Raw genomic sequence first — 24,955 nt, 5'->3', positions numbered from 1 at the left:
AGAGAAGGACACATGTGGGTGATAACACTAGAGGCAATGAAATATTTGAGAGGAAGGCTCAGAAGCTGAGGTTCCTTCTGAACGTGCATAATGCATATTGCTAGCTTGACTGAGCAGAACATTTATTGGACTTCTGGAGAAAGAATATTTGGAATAAGAAGAGGACAGCAAGACAATTTCTACACAAAACACCTTTACCAGTGGCTATAATTGTAAATATCCATCATAGGAAAGATGTGAGGGTTGTTTCTATCATGGCGGACCAAGCTCAATAATAAGACAACTGGGGCAAGATACTAAAAGTGTCAAAGCAGCTGAAAGACCTATCTATTCACCATATCACACAAGGTTGTTACTGTGGATAAAAATAAGAGGGAGTCCTAAAAATGCTACTTAACGCTTCTAAACAAGAGTGCAATCCAAAACATTTCGTATAAAATCAGTACATCATATTTCATATCAAAGTCTATTCAGAAACAAACAGTAAATAGCTGTGGTTGTGGAAAACATCTGAAGCACTGTTTCAAGACACTTCCTCCTCAATATTATAGGCATCTGAGTCATCTGGGATGCTTGGCATAGCTGCTTTGAAGACTCTCCCACATAGTCTGTGCCTAAGTTTACATGGACATGGAAAAGTTTAATAAGTAGTTACTGTGCATGTGCTTATGGAAATACTGTAATCTGGAAAAGTTTTCAAAGTAACAGTGAAAGCTGACTCAACACTTTGAAAGGATAACTGATGAAGTGCAGTTGGACAGGAATGTACAAAACAATTAGAACAGCGGTTCTTCTGTCCTAGAACATTTTGAAAGTAATGGTTAGAATTAATGTATTTTTTTTTGGCCAGGGTGCCTTCCTAGAAGGAAATTGAAAAAGATCTGTAAGAGACCTAAGATATAAAGCCATCTACTAATCTTTTTCCTTATGTTCCTTTCAATGAAAATACCTTTGCCTCCAGGGGAAATGATTGTTACACTGAATTCAATGAATGCTAGTGCTAAGATTTCTACATACGGACAGCAAAAATTATTTACATGAGAGCTGAAAAGAATTTAGATTTTTCTAGATTTCTTTGCTGCTGCCTAGTGGCTATCTAGATGTTTTCCAATCCAGGTGGCCTGTTCTGAACCTCACAGTTTCCATCACCAAAACACCTAGAATTGTTCTGATGAGAGCAGTAAACATTAAACTTTCAAATTTTGGTTTAATGAACTGCAGTTAAGTTGAAACAGCTGGATGCAATTTGGGGCTTGCAGTATTTTATTTCAAGCTCTAAACCAACCAGCCAACCAACGAAATGCTCCTTTTTGTGCACAACCTTTCCTTGGAAAACTTTGCATATAATAGATAATAGTTAAAAATCATTTGGTCTTTTCAACTTTACCATGAACACATGAATTCATCTATGGATGTTTCTGGGTAACACAGAAATGTAAATAATAAAATGCGCGCAGACAACAGCATTGACAACAGACTGCCTAACACTGCAATATATTCTTTCTTACATCACGATATTAACATGCACAATAATAAAACCACATTTTTTTTAAAAAAAATAGGCAATTAATTTTGGCAAACAAATGCAAAGGACACGTTTCAGCAGTTAGTAAAAAGACAGCAAAATTAAAACTTTATTCTTCAAAGCTATCAGGACATAAATATTTCATTTGGCATGTTTTGGCTACTGCAACTGACAGGATGAGGTCAAACTGCAGACACATTTCTTGCAAACATTACAGCAGAGTTTGATATAATACCGAAATCTGTATCTACTTTTTGTATGGTCTGTATTTTATTTTTCCTTTTAATTATAAGTTGTCCAAGTCCTTATTTTCTCCCAAGCTAAGAACAAATTAACCACTTATTTTCTATCTCTTCTCCATTTATCTTTTAAATCCATCACTATATCTCAATTTACCATTTCCACAAGCATCAAAGTTCTTCAGGAATATGGCAACCTGTGCTCTATTATTTCACATTGCCTTCGTTCCTTTTATAACACAGACACAAAGTTAGAGATCAAAGTAGAACTACTAAATCAGTACATCAACCCACGTACCATGGTATGAACATATTAATTATAAAAATTAAAAATATATAATTTGGATGGTCTTCTGAACTGAAGTTATTCCTTAATTTCTAAAGGTCAATTCATAAATCAGGCAAATGGATTCCTTAACTGAAAAACAACATTAATTCCTCATCTGTCTCCACAGAGCACACACCTGTTCAGATATCTATGCAAATAGATGGTGCATAGTAACACTATGCACAATGCCAATACAGAGATTGTATTCATAGACATAAGGAAAATGATATGTAACAAAAGTATCTGTTTGTTAAAGGAAAAGCTGATTATATTTTCCAGCATTTAGGTTCTTATTTTACTACAGCATTTGGGAGATTCCAAATTTTATAGCCCATATAATGTAACAGCTCAATAGAGTGTAATGTAATACACAATACAGTATGTTGCTTTATTCTGGTTGAACAGTATAGATATCAGTAATTCCTTTTTTAAAAAATCAAGTTTTGCGGGGCTTTTTGAGAGAGATAAAAAAAGTAATGTGCAATAGAAAATTCTATTTTAACGTACCAAATGCCATTAAGTAAGTCAGCATGTTGTTAAAATTAGAAGTCACCAACAGACATTTTACCAAATAACAATTAAATAGCATGCATGAGAATATTTTTGCTCTGATATGACCAACTACCGCACATACAACTGAAACAGTGTATTTTATATTTTGTACTAGATTTGATAATATATTGCATAAGTCCGCCTTTTGATAGCACTACGAAACTACTCCCATCTCTTGTGGATTTCAAAAGCTCTTAAGACATAATGAGACCTCAGATGCAGAATTGTTAGGTCTATAATTTATTAATATGATAAGTGTAAACCCATGTCCATTAGAAAACACTATATACTAAGAGCTACACAATCCAGTGGTTTCTACTACAAATAAGTACATTAATAAGGATTACTCAGACTTGTCACTTCTGGTAATATGCATGCATAGACATTAATAATTTAGTCAAGATGCAAAATATCTTTTCAACATGAGAAAAAGCAATAACTTGAAAAATTAATATCAGTGTTGTCTCTGTAAATAAATGCATATAAAATAAAAATATAACAGCCGTAAGTATGAGCAGAGCCTATCACATACTGTTCTACAGTTTCACTTTCTACTGTTATTACTGCTTCTTAATGAAAGAGAGTACAACAGTGTTTTCTTTGTTTTTCCTTTTCTGCTTGCAAGCTTCAGTTATGCTGGTTATATACTGCAACAATATTCTCTAGAATGATAGAACTACAGATAACAGTGAGGACATTCATGCTAAAAAGTTTACTGAGCCGATGTTACATATAGGCAGGATAATTACCACTAACATTTTATTATATAATCTAAAGTTTTACTGATGTTGAGAGTATGAGAAAATATTCTTACCACACCAAGTATTTCAGTTAATTATTACAAAACAAATATATTATAAAATAGAAACAGTTTTAATGAATATATCCGAAGTTTGAAATTCAGATATTAGACAATGTCAAAATTCTAATTTAAAATATCATTCTTGATTAACTGGCACTATAAGTCATTCATTTGTTCCATACTTTTTAAAGTACTATATATATAGTGGCCTAAATTGGTTTTCCTGTGAGCTGCTTGGAGACTCCATGCATGGGTTATAACTTCTTCCTATGGAGCATCCAGATCCTCAGTGGCTCCTGCTAACCGCCTGGAGCTTGAGAGGGACCTCTTAGCACAGAGCAACCTTTCCGGGGATTTCATCTCAACTATCTAGGCATCCAGGTGAGCATCCACCACCCAGATTTATGAGGCATCATGGACGGCATTCAGTAGCTGGCGTGCGAGAGCTCACATTGACGCTTCGTCAGGCTCTGTACCTCACATTCTGGACCTTTTGCAGCACAGACTAAGTAAGGGTCTGTTGCTGAGCACTCTCCGGAGACAGGTGGCCACTATACCTACCATCCTATCAGTCAAGGGCTCCAGTTCTCTTCGCAGCCCCGGGTACAGAGTTTTCTCAGGGGAGTTATCAACCTCTGGCCCCCTGTAGTACATAGATATCCCTCCTGAGATCTCTCTCTCTCGTTCTACAAGCGCTCACATCGCCTCCCTCTGAACTGATGAGGTCTACAAGTCTCAGGCTATTTACCATCAAGGTAGCCTTTCTCGTGGCCATAACATCATGCAGGAGAATCTCAGGGATGGCAACACTATCGGTGCGTGCAGACCTGTGCCTCATTTGGCCAGACAGAATCATACTCAGGCTTGACCCATCCTTTCTTCCGAAAGTGAATACGTGGTTTCACAGGGCACAGGAGATCATCCTGCTAGATATTTGCCCCGGAGCTGTTCACCCGGCAGAAAAGAGATTGCATAAACTAGATGTCAGGCAATCGGTTCATCACTATTTAAGGAGAACAGCAGCCTTCCAGTGAACTGAGGCCTTATTCATGTCCTTCCAGCCTGCCACAATGGGCAAGACAGTCTCGCCATCCACAATCGGTAGATGGTTGCAGGCTGGCATAACCCTAGCATATGAACTGTGCTTTAGACCCGTACCACACTGCATCACAGCCCATTCGACACGCAGCGCTGCCATCACTGCCACCTGGGCAACACAGGCGTCAGTAGAAAACATTTGCATTGCCGCAACCTGGGCCTCACCATCACTGTTTATCAAACATTACAGGTTGGATTCGTTTGCCTCGGCTGAGGTGGCGTTTGGATGACGCGTACTTCAAAGGGTTCTCTCTGCAGAAAGGACTCTAGACCAGCCTGTCATCCACCCTTGATCATCTATGTTTGTGTATATACCATGCATGGAGTCTCTAAGCAGCGCACAGAGGACGGTTGGTCTTACCTGAACGGTAGTTCTCTGTGTGCTGCGGGAGATTCCATTCCCTCCCTAGGGGACCAGTCCAGGATCCACATCGGATTCTGAGTTCAACACGATTTCTTTGATCTATGCCTTCGTTAAGAACTGGACCTAGTCAAGCCAAGGAGGCGTGTCCAAACAATTCAAACTCAGTCTCTGGGCTAATAGGCAGAAGTTATAACCCATGCATGGAGTCTACCGTAGCGCACAGAGAACTACCGTTCAGGTAAGACCAACTGTCCTTTTCAATATTCAAAATTGGAATTCAATATAGTAATTTGTATGAATGACATTCTAGGAAATGGCAAAGGTAACACAAGATGTTTCAATTAATAAAATAGCCATTTCTTTTTTAAAAAAGCAAGGCACAAAACCACTGATGCCTCCATTGTAATTCTTTCAGCAGCAGAATGTTTTGAAAATTAAAAGAGTGCTTTATGTATCTATTTTTGTAAACCTGTTACAATTTAATTATAGGATCTATCCCCATGGCTCACGTTATGTGTTCTCAATCCAGAAAATTAAACCACCACAAAATATGCTGCCTCTGTGCTAATTCCTACCCTATGTCTGTATCCTGCTTAGGCTAGCCAAAGATGTTGGTGTCTATTTTGGCTCTTTTAAAGCCTGTGGTAAATGATCACTGGATGCTATCTTAAAAAGAACATAATACTTTAAAACTGGAATTAAGGATAATTTAAAGCTGTCTCAACTATAATCCGAACAGAAGATAAAATCAATGTCATAAGGCCACAGCAGAACAGTAGGATGAGAGGAATACCCATATCATGGTGAGGTCATAGTGGACTTTAAGTTATAGCAACTTAGCAGGCTTTCAGACAATACCATATTAACAAGTGTTGGGTTGGCCAGAAAAGCAGAACAATAATTTAAATACATACAATCCCCTTTTCCACTATCTTGAAGATCATAATTTGGAAACCAGGAGTCTGAAATTGACAATATGAAAAAGCACACTAAATTGCTAATTAATTTCAGTTTTCAGGTCATATTATAAAAGGACATTAGAAGTAAAAATGGCATTTTTAGAACAAAGCAGTTGCCATAAATGTATGTTCCTTTTTTGTTCAATTTCAAGAACCCACTGATAATTTTTCCCCCTGAATGTAAAGTTCTTGAAAGGTTTTCTGCTGGTGCCATGAAAATGCACCAAAAATAACACGAACACTAAAATACAGAAGTATAAGTACAATTTCTTTTGACCTTTGTTGACAAGCAGAGGAAAATCACTTTGTATTAAAATCAGTTGGTAAAATCAGCCTTTGGTATTAATTATTTAAGGGGAAGCCTTTTCTACTGTATCATTATTATGTACTATGTTAATCTTTTGCAAAAATACAAAAACCAAATGAAGCCATTTGCTTGCTTTGCACTCAGAATTCAGAACAGCCTACCCGAAGTTCACTAAACAGATATAAAATAATCAAAATGAGGAATCCACGTCAGACATTATTTCAAGGGGAGAGCTGAGTCAGGACATTTCATACACTTAGCAAACTGTAAATCCATGTTTCTTTATAGAAGGGGCCCCAAATTAATTAAATCAAACCCTTTCATATTATTTTAACAGTGTCTCAGCCTCGTCCTGAAGGTCCCTGAAGCCTCCGGAGCAGTCAAAACAACCCTCTGAGCAAAGAGGAAGTCACTTTTCTGGTATGAGAGAAGTACCAACCATATTTCAGATTATACACTGATTTGCAAATTGATTGTACTTTACTGCACAAAGATGTAGCCATACTACATTTTTATAGCAAAGAACTAAAGCCGAAAGAATCCTGTAACACCTAAAAACTCACATATTCACAATCAGATTATCTTGGATGGATTAGAGTTCATCAACCTGTGGCCCCAACTCTGTGGAACACTCTACCACAAGGGTGGGATCTATGCTCACCTTTTTGGTCTACTGGAAGGGCAGTAAAGTTTGGCTTTGCCCCATAGATTGGGGCCCTGAGGGGAGTGCTAACCACTAAAGGTGGCTAACAAGGTAAGAAGACTTCATCTCTGTGCTGTCCATCTCCTGGTTCTGGATTTTCCCCCCATAGTTTTAAATTGCATATTTTTGTATTTTTTAATTTATATAGTTTAAACATTTTAATTACTTTTTAGTTATCTTTTTATGATATATAAGCCATACAGAATTGCCCTATTAGAGAAATGGGTGGCATATAAATTTAATAAATAAACCTGTAAAAGAAATTTGCTCTGAATGCATTCAAGTGAGAAGTAGATTGAGGTCAGAGAGAAGCCAAATGGAAGAAGTACAACATGTGAAAATGAAATTCAACCTTATTGCTTACAGTCTACATTTAAATGCTGCTTATTTAAAGAAAAAACCCATTATTGATAATAGCACATAGTTAATTTTCAAGTTCTTAAGCATTTACTTCAGTAACACAGTTCTCATTTTTAGTGATTGCATCTTAAGCATTGATTATATCTTAAGAATCATAACAACATATTTTAAAGGAGGTAATTAAAATTTAGCTACAGTAATTTACTGTAGCTAAAACACTACCGTAAGTTGTCTGGGAGATTATCCCACAGGAGCTTGGCAAATACCCAAGTGTTCCTTCTGGTTGAGATGCAAAATGATATACATCAGAGTATGGTGGAATATAAATTGTGTAATTTCCTCTTCAAGAAAATGTGCACTTCTTCCTAGTTTTCCATCTAAGTATTAATAAGGCCTAGCTGGTGGGGCTGAAGTCAGCTACTTGCTGCCACCTACTGAAGCACAATGTAAATAAATGAAATTATTTCAGAGGTGTGCATAAAACAATGCAATATACAGGAGTTATATTTTGGACGTTAGTGTGCTATCTTATCTTAAGTAAAAAGGAAAATCATTTCTGTTATAAACAAATACATATACGTATTTTTGATCTATTCTATGCAAATTTAACATCTGGCATTGGAAAGTGTTTGAAGCACACATGTTATACATTTATTGCCCACATAAACTGCTTCCTGGGGTCTATGGCAAATATCTGTCATTAATTCACCCTTTCAACTAATTTCCCTTAATCCCAGCAGGGTTTCCCAATTCTATTATTAAATTTTCCTGCTGGTGCCAGATTGAATCAGAAAGAATAATTTGTTTAATATTCTCTTCGGGAGTCCATAGGTGGATTCTAAAAAACTTTTCATGTATCAATGGTTTAGTATGATTTCTGTTATAGCCAATTAAGCTTATACATAGATGTTATCACATTCCGAATCTACATACAGTATATTTTGATTTACTTATATTCTGACAGTACAGGCTCCCAGACAACCTTTTAGAAATATTTTCTGTTTCATATGTAAGATTACTCATACAGGCGGAGCTGAAAAACTTCAATGGATAAATGAAACTATTTAAGAAGAGTTTCTGCACACACAAATAATCCCTTCATTTCCAATAGAATATAATAGAATTAGATTGTAGCTATTCAAATTAAGAACACTCAATGAATTGATGAGTATCCAATGTGGCATGAGTCATAACTTGAGAAGCATGTAAATGTTTTAATCCTTTCAAGTGAAGGAAGGCTTGGAATTGGTCATACAATGTAGGACAGTGCAGTTGCAAAGGAATTTAAGGATCGTATATAATGTGCCGAAAACCAATTAAACCATCCTTGATAGATAGCTCTTTATACAAGAAAATTGTTCCACCGATGTATATCTATCAGCAGATCCTTTCGTTATTTCTGGTAACAAATTACAAAATCTAATGATAGTTAAATGATGAGAAAAAAGATCTATGATAAGAAGTACTACATATCCAAAAAGAATTAAAAATGAATGTGGTAGAAACCTCCCGACTTAAAAAGAATGAGCACATCCATAAAATTACTAGGGCAGAAATAGAAGGCCCAAATAATAATTAAAGAGACAGATATTGTCTCCTGCTTGAAATTTTTATCTTCACGCGTTACAAATAGTCACAAACAATTACATCAACAAACTTGTACAAAATATCCTTGAAAAACTCTCCAACTTACTACTTTTGGAAGGTAAGGCATCTCAATTTTGAAAAGCTAGGTTTTTTTGCAAAAATGGAGGCATTTTTGCTGAAGACTGGAAAGTGCTACAGGGGCCAGGGAGGACAAAAACTTTCTTTTCTTACTTACCTCTTTGAAATCTAGGTGCGTCTTATACACCAGTGGGTCTTATAGTCCGAAAACTATGGTATATTGTGATTTGGAAGACACATCTGGCAAATATTACCCAACTTTAGATAATTAATCCAGAATAGGAGTCCAAATTGATAGTGCAAACAGCATGAAATGAAATGACTTCAATAAATATGTAGGAATATTTGCATATATGCAAATGTAGCAATTTTGCTTAATACAATTTCATCGTATATGTATATTAATGAGAATATTCCAACTTGACAATATTGTATTAAGAGTTATTTATACAAAAACCATACGCTATATGCATGTGCACACCTGTGCCTTAATAAAATTAAGCAAAAGCAGAACTGTTTCTATTGTTTGGCAGTGATGTTTCTAAAAAAAATAAGACAATGGGGAAGATAACAATTTCTTCACATAAGAGATAATTAAAGAGAAAATAAAAGTAAAACAGAAGCTGAAAACAAGGGAGGGCAGCATTTCCATACTAACACAACTGCTTCTGATGTAGGAGTTAATCAGTGCCTTTAAGCAAATCCCTCAAATTAAAATGCTGTTAATTTAAAGCATTATACAAATGATTTTTATGCAGTTATACAGACATATGTAGATACTTTGTTGCTAGAAATTGAGGGATAGTTAGCATATAAAGTTAATAAATATATTTTAACTTGTGAGCCCGTTTTAAAATAAGTAGCTGATCCTTCAACAAAGAATGTACCATATTTTTCCGAGTATAAGACGCACCTTTTCCCCGTCAAAATGAGGCTGAAAACCTGGAAGCATCTTATTCATGGAATACAGCATTTTCTGCCTCCCGAAGCCCCACCCCTTCACCAAAATAGCCGTGCATAGCCTTTAGGAGGCTTCCAGAGTGCTCCTGGGGGTTGGGGAGGGCAAAAACGAGTGAAACGGGCCATGTTTTGCTCAATTTTGCGCCCCCCCAGCCCCCAGGAACACTCTATAAGCCTCCTAAAGGCTATGCATGCCCTTTTTTGACAAAAAACAGGGCCATTTTAATGAAAAAGGGAGGTTTTTTGCTCGTTTTTGCCCCCCGCACCGCCTAGGAGCACTCTACAAGCCTCCTAAAGGCTATTCATGCCCTTTGGGGGGGGAAATGGGCCTGTTTTCACAAAAAACGGGCCATTTTTGGGTGGTCTGCAGAGTGCAAAAATTTTTTAAAAAAATTTGCCTCTTTAAAAACTTAGTGCGTCTTATACTCCGAAAAATACGGTATGTGAAAGGAGTTACTCTAAAATTTCAAAACCAAGTTTTCTTCAACATGGAAATTCCCACATAATTTTCATCCTCATCCTGTCATCACATGATACTGCCATTTCCTTATATAATTGCTTAATTGTTTCCCCCATCACAAATTCATGGGATCCATGCCAACTGAAAAAAAATATTTTACAATCTAGAATCAGTATAATCATGACAAGGGATTTAGACTGCATAAGTGCAAGTAGTGTATTACTGTTGTAATTTTCAAGATCAGGTTCTATGGGATTATATAAACTAATTTAGCTAATGCAGATAGTCATTGACTTACGACCACAATTGAGCCCAAAATTTCTGTTGTTAAGCGAGTTTTGCCCCATTTTATGACTTTTCTTGCCCCAGCTGTTAAATGAATGACTGGCAGTTAATAAGTTAATAACCCTGTTGTTGAGTGAATCTGGCTTCCCATTGACTTTGCTTATCAGGTCACAAAAGGGGATCACCTGACCTTGGGACGCAGCAATGGTCGTAAGTGTGAACCAGTTGCCAAACATCTGAATTTAGATCACACGATCACAGGGATGCAAAGGTTGTAACTAGGAAAATGGTCGCTTTTTACAACGGTACTCGTAACTTTGAACGGTCACGAAATGAACGGTTGTAAGTTGAGGACTACCAGTACACAAACTGCAAATGAGAAATGAAATCTTAACACTGTTTTAGAAATATTTTTGGCAAAGGCTAAGAATGGTCATCTGACTTTTACACTAATTTAATGATACATGTAACGACACATTTAATTATATGCTTCCCAGCCAAACTGCCCCAAACAGTGCCTTGAAAGAAATCAGCACTGGTCCTTTGACTTGCAGAGATTTTTCTAATCCTTGCACCGAGAAGAGAAAAATCTTGAAAATAGGGCCTGCATAAGAAGATGCATGACATCAGGGTGAAGAAGGCCCAGAAAAATGACTTGATACTAATGAACAGAGAAAACTAAACCAACGAAGTGGAAGTAGTATGAGCATTAACAGAAAATGACCAAGTAATGCTTGAATGCTTGATTAGAAAGACAGACTAGAAGGATTGGGGGGGGGGGGAGAACTCCCCAAGAAAGGCACCATAGCAAATTACCTCGGCATCATACTAAGATGCACAGAAATGACCAAAAGCTCTAACTAAATCAAAGGCAATTTTACTTTTAAACCCAAATATAAATGAACAAATATTGTGACTTTAAGGATAGTCATAATGCTTTATGCTTTGTTCATAAAGATTACACACAAAAATTACAATTAAATATGATGATCCTTCACAGAAACATATTGTGTAATTTTATATAAAAAGCAAAATACAGGGAGAAAAAAAACATTCGTATTTTTATGTTTTGCTTTCTTCCTATTTTTTCCCCATTGTATTTTTTTTTTCATTTTCTGTCTGTCTGAATAAGGCTTAATTTCACTCATTTTTTTAAAATAGCATAACAGAACTATAAAAGTGAAAAGAGGCTGTTTAGGTTATCAAATCAAACACATTCTTTTATGTAGAAATCCCAGTTAAAACATTCACAAAAGAGGACCGTTCAGCCTCTACTTGAAAAGGTAAATGATGTTATGTCGATTTATGATTACCGATCAGCAAAGACACTTCACACACACACACTAAATATAACAATGATAAAAACTTGGTCCCTCCAAGCCCTGAGCCTCAATAAGACAAGGAACCTCCTTCAAATCTGCCTACCACGTATCTCCCACAGCGGGCATATTTTCCCTTTTGGTAACCCTGTATTCTGCCTTGTAGCAAGCATTCATTCACCCAGCTGCCTTCTCTTCCAATTCCTACACCAACCTTTCACCTTCTGCTGTCTCCTTTTTTGAACCAGCTTTTCTGGCAAATCTTTCCTACTAACACCCCCCCCCCCCCTTCTTTACGAAGTCTTCAGAAAGCTGTGCTATCTTTGTGCAGCTTTATGAAGCACGTCAGGGTGCAGTGTGACCAAACTGGCAGCGATGGTGAGAATGTAGGTGGAAGGGGGGAGTTGGAAGCAGTCCCTTACCTTACTGAGGCTTCGGGTTGAGAAGGACCAATGGAATGGCTTGGATTGGAAATGGGCATTCGTGTAATGACCCCCAATTCTCCGTTAACAACTGCAACAGACAATACTGGGATTGCCGTCAAAAATTGGTGTTGCCATGTGACATCTCATTTTATAACCACATTAACTTACACTGGCAATCCCGTTTCCAATTGTGATCACGAGTCAAGGACTACCTATACCAGAAGTTTTGTTTCGATTTTGCAAATTAACAACCAGCTTACTGTATTAAAGAGTCTACTACTCTTGATCTCAGTGGAGGTATGCAAGATGATGGGTGCATCCATACATTCAATGGGAGAATGTTACATTTTACATTTTTGGAAATGTGGATGTTTCAGATGACTAAAGATTCTGCCACAGGGTCAGTGCAGAAGTTAAACAGACCAAACACCTTCCTGCCTCACCCCTCTCTGTGTATGTGTGTGCGTGCGTGCGTGCATGCATACAGTATGTATTTTCTGAGAGAAATCTTGTGGATTTTATCTCCCTTAATAGGACTAATCTGCATTTCCAGCTTGCCACAGAATGAGGACAAGCTACCTATCATTTCAGGAGAAGAAATGACTGTTGTCTTTAGCTCATAGCTAGGCCACTGAGAAGTTCACCTCTGCCCAAGCTGTTTTGCTCCGCATCAACAGTACTGTTTCTACTCTGCTGATGTAAGCAAAGCAATTCTGCTGCACTTATTTCCATCTTACTCAAATGCTTTCACTCCAATTCTGAGAGCTACACCTCCCCTCCCACTCTTTGATGGGCCTTTCATACAGTATTGAGCTGCCTGCAATGAAAATCTGTACCCTTTTCCTCTCGCAATTCAGTACTGGAAGAGTTACTTCACCCTCCCTTCCTCCAACTATCTCTCAAAAGATAGGCTCACAGAATGGAAAGTCAACTGTCATAGAGGAAAAGGAGAGGAGGGAAGTAAAACAGGGAAATCCACTAATTAGAAATTTTCTGTCCAGAACTCCAGAGCAATACTGCGGTCAAAAAAAAGGAAAGGACTGAAATTGTTTTAAAAAGGAATGATTAACCTATTTTCATTCATAGCTGATTTATACACAGAGACAAGCAGTTGAACACTGCAGTGTGGAAAAGTTCTTAAATAGGAATCAGTCGTGCATCAGGGAAAGAAAATCTCAATAGAATGACATATTTTGAGGTGTTTCCCCCCCGTTCCGTTATTTCTGAATACAGTCAGAAAACTTGAACTAAGAAACCGACATATAAGGCTGGTTTCCATTTATTAATTGAATAAATTATTCAATTTATTAATATATTTCTACATTGAACAATTAACTACAAGAACGTGATCTGTAGTTGAATTCCTCCATTAAATCCACTTGTTCGCTCCAATTGTGTCATTTAGTTCCATTCCATCTTGGAGCTCTTGGGTCTCATGCTTAGCATACAATTTGGTTACTACCCACAAAAAGCTATGAGATCAATAATTAGCAAGATCTGTTATTTTTTTCTGTATATTGGGTCTACTATAGCAATCCCCCTCAAGTCATCTGAGTTATGTCACAGTCAGTTAACGATAGTGAATAGAGTTGCTAATAGAAGCCCTCACTCCCATGTTCATTTGTGTAGAACAAAATCACTACTGAAGGCTTTCTTCACCTTTAGAGATTTATCAATTTAATCATTACTGCCCAGGAAAATGATGGCCAGCTAGTCAATACATCGCTTTCTGGGGCATCTCTATTTAACTCAGTATCAGGATACGCATATAGAGAAAAATGAAGCAAAGCAAAATAAAGAGACCCAAAGCAAAACGAAACAAATTGTCCTTGCCGGAATTGCTAAAGTTTACCGTGTCACTTCCTGGAGTTGAAGTGCAACACATATAAAGGGCTTCATGTGGAAAGAAGTTAATGAAAAGCAATGGCATAGTCCAATGTTTCTCAACCTCAGCAACTTTAAGATGTGAAGACTTCACTTCGCGTAGCCAGCATGCTTACTGGTGAATCTGGCAGATGAAGTCTAAACGGATTAAAGCTGCTGGTGTTGAGAAATACTTGTCCAGTAAAAGAGCATAACTCCAGCATTATTTGTAGAGCAAGAAAGATACAGTTATCTGTTGTAGCAGTATTGTTTGTATGTTGTGGCCCTAACTCTTTGAAGTGACAACTTGAAGCTTTTTATTTTTATTACCATTTGTTATTATTAGGTCAAATTCAAAAGATGCAATGACAGATGAAACCAAGCCAACTTTCTGTGCAGAAATAACTTGCCCTCTTATCTCAAATCTGTGTCACTCAAAGAAAACAAAGTGTGAGAATGGTCGTAAGTCAGTTTTTCAGTGCCATTTTAAGTTCCATTGGTTGTTAAAAAAAATCATTGTAAGTTGAGGATTACCTATAATTGTGAAATAGAACAAATATTCCATTTTTAAATTTTAATGCAAAGCTGAGACTGAGCCATACTTCTATTACAGAACATGCAGAGCATTTACAATGTATTGTAATTTTGGACAACAGAGTTTAAATTTTAGTTAGGTGTTCTAGGATTTCTAATTTTTTACAATTCAAGCAAAACAAAATTTAAACAGATGAATAAACAGCAGCCTCTCTTATCCAATATTTTATTTAAGTCCTCGTTCTGACTATTTACTCATCAATTGTATATGTTCTAATCAGTGTTTGGAAAGGTTAACTGGAAATCAACTTGATTTAATTTTTAAGCAATATTTTGGTACTTTTGTCTCAATATGCTGCTGCATTCAAATAAAGCCTTTGGCTTAGGAGCACAGAGGAAGACATCAGGAAGAAAACAAAAACAACCACTATTCATCTGTGAAAAATAAATAACTTGTCTGAAAAGTCTACAACAGGAAAACCACTACAACAGAACTAAAGGATGCTATATTTTCCATGCATCTTCCCCCCACCACCACTTCCAATCTCAACTACAAACATATTTCCTTTCATCTATCAGTGAGAATCTTTTATACAGTGTGTTCCAAAGTAACCAAATTGGCAGCAGTTTGCAAGGAGTTTAACCGATTGTTAGATATAAATCATATTCCTCCAACTGTCATACCAATTGCTTGATATAAATCACACAGTCACTTAGGGATCATTATCCGATAACTCTTGCTTTTTTTCTCCAGCTTAGGAAAAAAAACTTAAACTTTACACAGGTATTAAGTTCTTTTACAATAATTGCTTAAGCTTTACGTGAAGTAGATATATGTTCTGACCTAGGCTTCCCCAAAAAACACCAGGCAGAATCCTGGTCACAACAAAACCCCTTTTATTAAACAAATGTTAACTCCCCTCATTCACATTCAGCAAGACTGGCGAGCAGTCTTTCAAAGGAATATTTATGACTACAGACCTTATCTATATTGGAAATAGTTTTCAAATGAGGTGCTATGCAAGGAAAGACTGGGCACAGAATCTCTGAGGTTCACGGACAGATCTTTACACTCCTGAAATGAATCTAACGACTGAACAAATTATTTCCTGCAAAAGCCCACTCCCCTTTTGCTCTTTTATTTCCTGTGGAAGGGCCAATGACCTTCCACGTGTGACTTTACTCCCAAGTCTACCCTGATTTCTGAATTATTCTTTTCTTCTGGCAGCTCTCCTCATGCACATATTGGGAACAGGCTCCAGCTGTTCCCCTGCTTCACTGCTGTCTTGCTCCAGAGGCACCTGATCAATGCCAGATGGCCTCTGCCATCTCGGCCTCTGACGCAGAGTCCCCATCCGAGACTTCCCCAGGCTCCAGGACTGGCCCATGCTCCTTCCCAACTTCCTCACTGTCTGACTCTGCTGCCAGGCCACAACAATATATAGCAATTTATTGTACAATGTGGCCCTAAGCAGATTAAATTGAAAATGAACCTCAAAGTATACTCTAGAATAAGAGTTCCTATACCCAGGAGAAGTATAATCCTTGTTTCATTTTTAATTGTGATTGGCTGAAGCAAGAAACTCAAATACACATTTAACATTGCCAAAGAAATAAACATACTGTATATGTGCAGAATTTTCAGGTGTGTTTCTGTGTCTTCCCATGCCTTCTCCACAATAATCCATCTCTTCCTACCCATAGTTGCTGCTGCCATTTCCCTTTGCCTTAATCCCCTCTACCTGTCCATGAGCCATCAGCAAGAACAGCAAGTAAAGTGTTGGTTAGTTATTGGACATTAGTTTTTTCCCATCATTAACTGTTTACTCAAAGTGGGCCAGCAAATAAGCAACAGAAGTGACAACCCAAAGCAGACCAAAAGCCTCTATTTGACAGCGGCTCAAGACAGGCTAAGTAGTACATGTGACAATGGCTCAAGAACAGGACAAAAGTACCCGTGACATTGGCTCAAAACCAGGACAAAGTATTCCCATTTGTCCAAGAACTGACAAGTGATGCAGCCTCCTTATTACACTCCTACTCATGACCTCAGCAAAGTTGAGCCTTAGAGTTGGGTTTTGCTTTTTTTAGAGTTCAGAATACAGAAGAAAGGGGCTACAGGCGCTGGTCAAGGGGAAGGATAATTGAGGATCAAGTGACTTAATATCTTATGTTAGCGGAAGCCTTTCCAGTTACTTTAATCCTCGGTGTAGGAACAAATCAGCTTGTGGAACTGTAAAATAGTGATTAAGGGACGAAATTGGTTCAAATCTGCCCTCAATTACAGAGTTACATGGATGCATTTAGGCAAATTACTACCCTTTGGTTGTTTTCTCTAGTAGGAATAAAAAGACAGATGCAAGGCAGAAGAGAAATTCATCATCGTCACCACCACCACCACCAATCCAAATTATAAAAGCTCTTACAATCGAGACATAAAACATCTTGGAAGGAAACAGTGTACAGGTAGTTATTGACTTACAAAACAGTCATTTTACAATTATTTCATGTTATGGCAGCCATGGAATGAATGTTTTGTGGCCCATGAAGCATTCCTGACCATGGTAAGTGGTGGTACAGTGCTCCCAGGATCACCTGACCATATCCTGAACAGATCAGCTTTATGACTCATTGCAGCACTCTGCAGCACATGACGATTCACTTAATGACCGCAGTGTTTGTTTAAGGATCTCAGCGAAAAAGGCAGAGAAGTGTTTCTGATCATGTGGGTATCTCAACTTATGACCAGATTTCTAATCCCAATTATAGTCATAAATCAAAGACTATGTATAAGACTGTTTAATTATCTAAATTAACTCAACAGATATGATCAAAGGCAGTGATTCCCAAATGGTTGCCTATAAAAATCTACTACCTGGTTTGTCCCAGATTCCCTGTAGTCACTAGCCAAAGTTTACTCACCACGTCATCTTACTTCATTCTCATACTCCTGCTGCCTCTCCACATTAATGACCAGTTATCTGATTTGACCAGACCCATCCCAAATCAGCTCCTGAGTGTTCAAAGCAAACCAACTATAAAAGCCAGAAATGATCACTGTTAATCCATCTGCTTGCTGCCTACTACAAAAAACTGGTTCTTTGATATATGCAAGTGATAAAACAGTGATGTGAATACTAACATTTTAAAAAATGACAACAGTGAACAAGTTACCAACTGCCAGTCTAAGCTGTGATCTCACACAAACAAACCCAAAAGGAAAGTGTGATTTAGAAATTATAAAGATGAGAATTTAAACATGAGACTTCCCTGAACCCCCTCTCTCTTAGAATTCAGATTTATTTTACTGAGTAACATCTTAACCAACGAGTTCTGACAAGATTTGTTATTATTGCAATGGGTACATTAAAAATCAAGTGGTTAATATTTAATTTGGGGGGGAGGGATGCACTAAATGCATTTTATTCACCTCCGAACATAGTCTTAGGCTCTTTAAGACTAAAATGTTGCGAGGTCGTCTTTCGTTGGATAGCTCTTACATTTTCCGAACATTCATCTGAGAAAAAATTATTAGAGAGAAGACAACATACTTTGGCTATGATAGTTCACATGTAATTTATAGTGGGCAGTTAAAATATTTGACCAAATTTATGTAAGTAGCAAGGTTCTACATGCATTTCATACCTTTAATTGAGTTGTCATCACAAACTGGAATGATGCTTTGAAGAAGATAAAATTTGATGCTATATTTTGATTAGTAGCCTCAATTTATCTAAAAGTTTAGCGTTCACAATGACCTGATTTGTTGATACAGACCAATGTTGCACTGTGCACTTAAATGATAAAGCAACAAATCTATTTATATGGAGTAACACTGAAGATTCATTCAGATATAGTAAATGTATCTCAAATTATTTATTTTTAGCTGCTCCTTATACTTCTTGGCAAGTTGCTCCTCCAATATCATTATGGCAACTACTGCTAATGGCAAGGCTTAGAACAATAAGCCTGCAGGACAGCCCTTGCCAGGGACATATGGGTGAACCATATGATGTCTTCTTGCAGTCTACTTTTTCTCCTTCTACCATATGTCAAAAGTACTAGGAAGCAAGATTTTTGTCATTACATGTCTGCTGATGTCATTTTCAGGTTATCAGGAGTTAACACTTGATAATAAATCTATGTAATCAGATGTGCTTTTAAAATTATAAAATTGTGGCATTAAGATTAAAACTTTTTACTTCAGATGAAGAAATAAAATAATTGAGTTGTCCTGACAAATAGAAAGAGGGCACATCCAATTTTGCAAATTACTGTATTGTCAGTTATTTTTTCAAACATGAACAAAAATATTTAGCTACAAAAAAGTCTTAAAATAACAAGAATGTTTTAAAGTAGGAAGCTTAAAGTTTAAAGAAAAACAAATGACAGCCGCCTATTATGAAATTTAATTTCTGCTACATTTTTTTCCCTTTTCAGATACGTTTCTTGATGTTTTCTCAGCTTGCATACCTTTGGTGAAAGCAAATCATCAATATTTCTGCAGTACTAACACAATCTAGTGGGCTAAGGGTGACATGTTTAACACAGATGGAAAATAGTATTTGCACAGTTGTACTTGTAGTGTTTATTTCAACTTGTGTCAAACAGAGTTTAAAGGCTTGGGAAAATATTTTGAAATACTGACAGATGTACTTTCACAAGTTCACAAGTAACAGTTTTCAAATTTTCTCTCGGTTTCCATGAACCGGGTTGAGGGATTGTTTCAGCCTGCCTCATTAGATCTGGTAGAGAAGGAATATTATGGGTACCATGAACTAGGACCTACATGTGCCTCCTCTGATGGGAAATCCACCATATAGAACAGGGGTATGAAACTCAATTTCACTGAGGGCACATCAGGGATATGTTTGACCGCAGGGGGCCGAGTAGGTGTGGCTGGGTTGGCTATGGCCAGCTCGATGTCCTGCCCTCTGCCAGAGAAAGCGGGAGGGCTGTGCGTGGCCCTTTCAAGCTGTTTTCGCTGGCAGAGGCACTGTGGGCCAGTCCCTCAGTGTTTCCAGGGCAGCCCCACGGGTTAGTTCTAAGTACTTCATGGGCTGGATCTAGCCCACGTGCCTTGAGTTTGACACCCCTGATATAGAACATCCTTCACCCCAAAATTAGATTAGCTCTATAAATTTCTATATTCAAAGACCTTCAAGACCTGGTTATATTATCAGCCTGGGACTCCAAAGACTTGCCTTGATGGCTCCATTGTTGAGATGCCATTCTTATCGTCCCTTCATCTAGGATTGTATCTTTGGTTTTATGATATTTATTGATATGGATTTTTATACTTTATAACTGTTATAACTTTTACAATTGATATTTTATCTGATGGTTGTGTACTGCCCAGAGTAACTTTAAGTGGGGTAGGGGGATATAAATCTGATAGACAGACAAATGACAGCCAGTCTTCAGAGTCCATATATAAAATATTATTGGATTAGACTTGTTAAACTTGCATAGTGAATTCTGCAGTGTAACTACCGTAATATGATTGACATTCTCTGTTGAGTGAACTCATAATTACTTCCATAGTACTTTAATACTTTTAATGCTATAAAATAGCCATATACTTATTTGATCCCAAGTTATGAATCATATAATCTTGTTCTGTGTACTTTGTCCCAGCAATAATTAATCTCACATTCTATCTTCTCCTGCTTTTTTACAAGAATGCTCAAATTAGGATATATTGAGGAATAATGTTTTTAATTAATTTTAGTAAATATTAACATATTTTAAAAATAAGCATTTCTAGGTTATCACAGAAAAAAACATTTACCTAAGAATAAACCCAACTGGGCATGTGGGTTCATTCTTCTGAGTAGGCACGCACAAGGTGCACTAACATTGGCACAAATATATTGTCAAATACGTTTATATAATATTATTGGGGACAATTATTGGAAAAAATAAATTAGGAATAGCACAGCATCTATTTCCTGACATTTTATTTCTAAACATATGCAGACATGAAAGGACAAGACAACTGTAATCTTATTTATTGGATTTATTATGATAGCCCAGACAGTCTCACAGCCCCACCCTAATTTTCTTGAGCCAAAGTGATGTCATGTCCAAAGCAGCATTAAGACTTCATTGCTACAATTCCAGTTTTTTTCTGTAATCTCCACCCTCTTTCTTCATAGCATGACTCTACAAAAATAAGAAGGCCATCAGTGAACTTTCTTAGGGCAGGCACAATGAAAGGAGTACATTCTATAAACTTTCACTTTCCATAATGAGGTGCAATAATTCAGAAACAAATCCAGTCAAAGCAGTTTCAGTAAAAACAAAACAAACTATGACAAGATTAGGTTGTCCCTGAAACCACATACTGCTGTCTTTACTAGCACAAGAATCAGACTAGTTTTACCAGGCTGACAATCATGCTATCTAAAGAAAGTCATTTTTTTAAAAAAACCAGCTGTTGCAAGTTTATTTCACTAAAATAGTTTTCCTTTACATTGTGCTTTACCAATATGTTCTCTTGAAGTGCAATTTCCATCCTCCTCCTTCATCATAGTCATGTTAATAGGAGATAATAGGAATTATGGCTGAATTCCTCTAATCAGGTTAGGAAAGGAAATCATATTTCACATTAGATATTTTACTTCCACTCAACTCTAGATTATATTAAACAATTTTATTTAAAATAATTAAAACTAATCTATTTATACTTATTTATCTAGGAGAAAGTGCATTGAATTAGATAGAGCTAAATATTTTTAAGGGGAATTCAATGGAAGATGTGGAAAGCAGAGTTAGCAAAATGTTAAGTATATATTAGGAACTTCTACACTAAGTCAAATACAAGATGACATAGAATAAAATCCCACTTTTCAATATTATAAAGGTACCAATCAAATATGAGAAATGAAAAGCAAAACCCATGTTGTACCTATTCCAATGCTCCTTTACAAAATTGCACTAAGTCCAAATAGAATTTAAATACAAGCTTAAGTCTATATAAGTTAATTTACCTGTAACCATTCTTCACTTTTAGAACAATATTAACAATGTCAATGTAATCATTAAAAGGTGAAATACCATTTTAATGTATTGCACAATTATTCTACATATTTAACTTGTATCATTTATCAACTGGCTTAAACTAGTTAATAAAACAAAGACAAATAAAACAAAGTAATAAAAAGCTGCAAATGATACTGTGTATTTTGCAATGAAATGTCGGTGCAAAATGGCATGAATGAACACTATGTATAAAGAAGTTTAAAATTCAAACTTTCTCAGAAATGTAAAATAGAATCATAATACGTTTAACAGAATTTTTTTTAAAGATCATACAACAATGTAAAATACTAGCTTCGTTACTTTATATGAAATGGACCACTACTTTCCATTTAGCATTTCTTTCAAAATATATAAAATTCATTGCGACTTTTGCAATCAAATACTCAGTGGTCATCATCAACCAGTCATCAGTTTTTTTTTAAAGAAAGTTGCACTCTAAAACCAGGAAAGTAACACTTTCAAACAGCACCACGATTTAAACATAATGCACCATATGTTGATTCTCAGCTTACAAGTTTGCCTGCTTCTTTGCCTCCCTCTAGTTTCCTCCCCCCATCCTATACATCTGATTAATACCAGCTGTTTCCCTCGATCTTTCCATTCGAGCCCGCAGGAGCCTTCTTTTTTAACTTTAAACTCCACTGTGCAGCCGAAATCCAAACAGCCACAAGGGCCTTGGGATTGGAAATACAAAAAGGAGGAGATAGCGCTTCCACTGCAGAGGTCCAGATCTACAATTTACTATATGACCACACCCACCGCATTGCAGAAGCCATGAGCGGGGGAGAGACAGGGTGTGGGGGGGCAGACTGGAGCCCACGGACAGAGACAGAACACGATGCCACCAACCGAGTGTGCCCTCCCCTCAAAAAAGCCACGCCAGACGGGTGCAGCGAATCCTGCAAAAGAGCAGTCAAGTTGAAAGAAACCCAGGGACGTGAACAATTCTAAGTTAAACAAGCGCGGCGGAGCAAAAACCACATGGCATTGAAGGCGGGATGAAGCTACTTTTTCTTCTGCCGCCAAAACTACTTCGCAGCATCGCCACAGAAGCGGAAGCATTTCTTCTCCTTTTAAAAAGTATCGACCCACCCCATTTATTTCCATTTCTTAGCGTTAAAATAGACCCTACCCTAATCACCGTCAATAATTAATAGAGGTAACCAGGGACTATGCTTAACGGACAGCAGTTATCACAAGGCGAAGCGCATGGCTGTCGCCAGAAATCAAAAAACAATGAGAGCGCAGACGGCCCCAAAGAACCATTAATAGGACATTGCTACCCTTGGAAAGGAAATTCCTGTAAGAATTAATAAAATAAAAGCTCAGAAAGGAAAGCGAGGTTCTGCGCACAACTCCAAAGGGGGCACCAAGACTCATCCGCGCATTTCTCTCATTTTACATCCAAAACTCTATAGATTCAACTCAAGACACCCAAGCAAAGCGAAGACTTTCCCTATGAGGAAAATCAGGCCACCGGGAGTCTTCACTACCGCCTGAACAAGCCTAGCTCCGCACCATCAAGTAAATCACTGTTGAGGCTGCGGATGTCCTATTGCCAGGGGAGTTCCCTTCAAAAAATCTGACGGGCTGGATGCACCCAGACTCGGCTTCGCGTTCGCCTAGCAGTTTTGGCTAGGTGAGCCTTTCGCCAAATGTATAGAGACAAGCGGGTTGCACGAAGCGCGCCTGAGCAAAAGTCAACCCTGCCCCCAACTCCGGCTCCACACAGACTTCTTCCCAATTTCCCCTCGGCCGAAGAGCGCTATAAAAGAAATGACGACGCCAACATACCACCTTCCCCCTCCCCTTAATGATGCGACTCTATTCCTTCGGAATTCCACCGTCTCCAAAGGGAGCCGCTGCAGACCTTAACCTTAGTGCAGGGGAGGGGGAGGGGGAGGGGGAGGGGGGAGTCAACTTGCATGTGCGATCCTTACAAACAAGACCATTTGTCGGGCCACTCTGGCAAACACACCGCCACTTCCAGCCAATTCATGCTGCGCTTGGCGTCTGCGTTTCCTCGCCGACCCGATGCAGACCTTGCCATTCCTCCACGAGCCCTTCAGCATTTATGGCTCCCCTCCCCCGGTTCCCCTCACCCCCAAGCGCCCTCTTTCTCAGCCCCAATCTTCAGGGCGTACCGAGACGATAGGTAGATCAGCAGAAAGAACTTGGCCGGGGCTAGCAAATAAAGCGTACTTCGCCATCTAAATCAAGTCAGCCCTACCTAGTTTAGCCAAGTCATCCAATGAATTGGCCAGTTGGACCCAGGCCATAAATTCCTCTCGTTTGCGGGCTTGTGTGAATACGGAGCGACTTCTACCCAAAGTATTGCCTCCCACCCCACCCCAGCTCGTAGACACGGGACGCAAACGTACATATCCGCCCATCCCGTGTAATACCGGCGTTCTGCGGACCGATCCCGCTCGAAACCTTTCCCCGCGAACTGTTAACTTAAAAATGGCTCCTAGTATATACATCACTACAGACTTAAATCAATGCAGCAGAGGAAGGCCTTAGAAGCTTCGGATCTTCCCCATTTCTCCAAATCTACTTTACATAAGAGATTTTCTCCAAACTGCGTGACAACCCCATGCAAAAGGCGAGAGAGGAGGTCTGCGTACCTTATCAAAAAGCCGCAGCCGCAGAACCGGGACCCGGGGATCGAAGCCTGTTTCAGCGCGTCACAAGGACGTGCAGCAGCTGCAGCAGTCAAAACCACGCGTCAGCAGCAGCAGCACAGCCGGGCTCTGCCCAGGACGAGCCCTCCGCAATTTTCAGCAAATCAGAAATGTGCAAGCGCTTGTAAGACACCCCCCCCCCCGACCGACCTAAGCGAGGTAGGAGCTACATCCGGCCAGTTTTTTTTAAAGTAGAAAATCAATTCTTTTACTTAGAACCGGATGCTGTACCATGAACACTTAATTATCAAAGACGGTCTCCCAGGCCTTATTATACATGGCATGATGTCTGCATTTGCAACACGGGGTTAGCCGCTTCTACTTTGTTTTGAAGGAAAAGCAACCGGTTGTGTTAACACCAACAGTTATTTGTCATCTCTTCATCAGAGACTGGAAAAGAAGGGTGGGGGAAGATGCGCTGTCCAGAAGATTCCCAGGTTAATCTCTCCCAATTACTCTTTTATTCTACGCTTAGCCAC

General features: G+C 38.1%; 1 protein-coding gene across 13 annotated transcripts in view; it reads right to left on the bottom strand.

The window, feature by feature from the left end:
- EPB41L3 (erythrocyte membrane protein band 4.1 like 3) overlaps positions 1–24,955 on the bottom strand; it is a 154,811-nt gene that overhangs the window by 68,810 nt on the left and 61,046 nt on the right. For 11 of the 13 annotated variants that reach the window (XM_081950957.1, XM_081950964.1, XM_081950966.1 and 8 more), the window contains exon 1: positions 24,420–24,514. The exons of the other annotated variants lie outside the window; for them this stretch is intronic. The gene's annotated coding sequence lies outside the window, so the exon portion shown is untranslated. Of the gene's footprint in view, positions 1–24,419; positions 24,515–24,955 lie in introns of those variants that run through there. 13 annotated transcript variants of the gene reach the window in all.

Source organism: Natrix helvetica (assembly GCF_964273705.1).
Source record: "Natrix helvetica genome assembly, chromosome: 4".
NCBI classification, from domain to species: domain Eukaryota; kingdom Metazoa; phylum Chordata; class Lepidosauria; order Squamata; family Natricidae; genus Natrix; species Natrix helvetica.
This window is presented reverse-complemented; position numbering and strand designations above follow the sequence as displayed.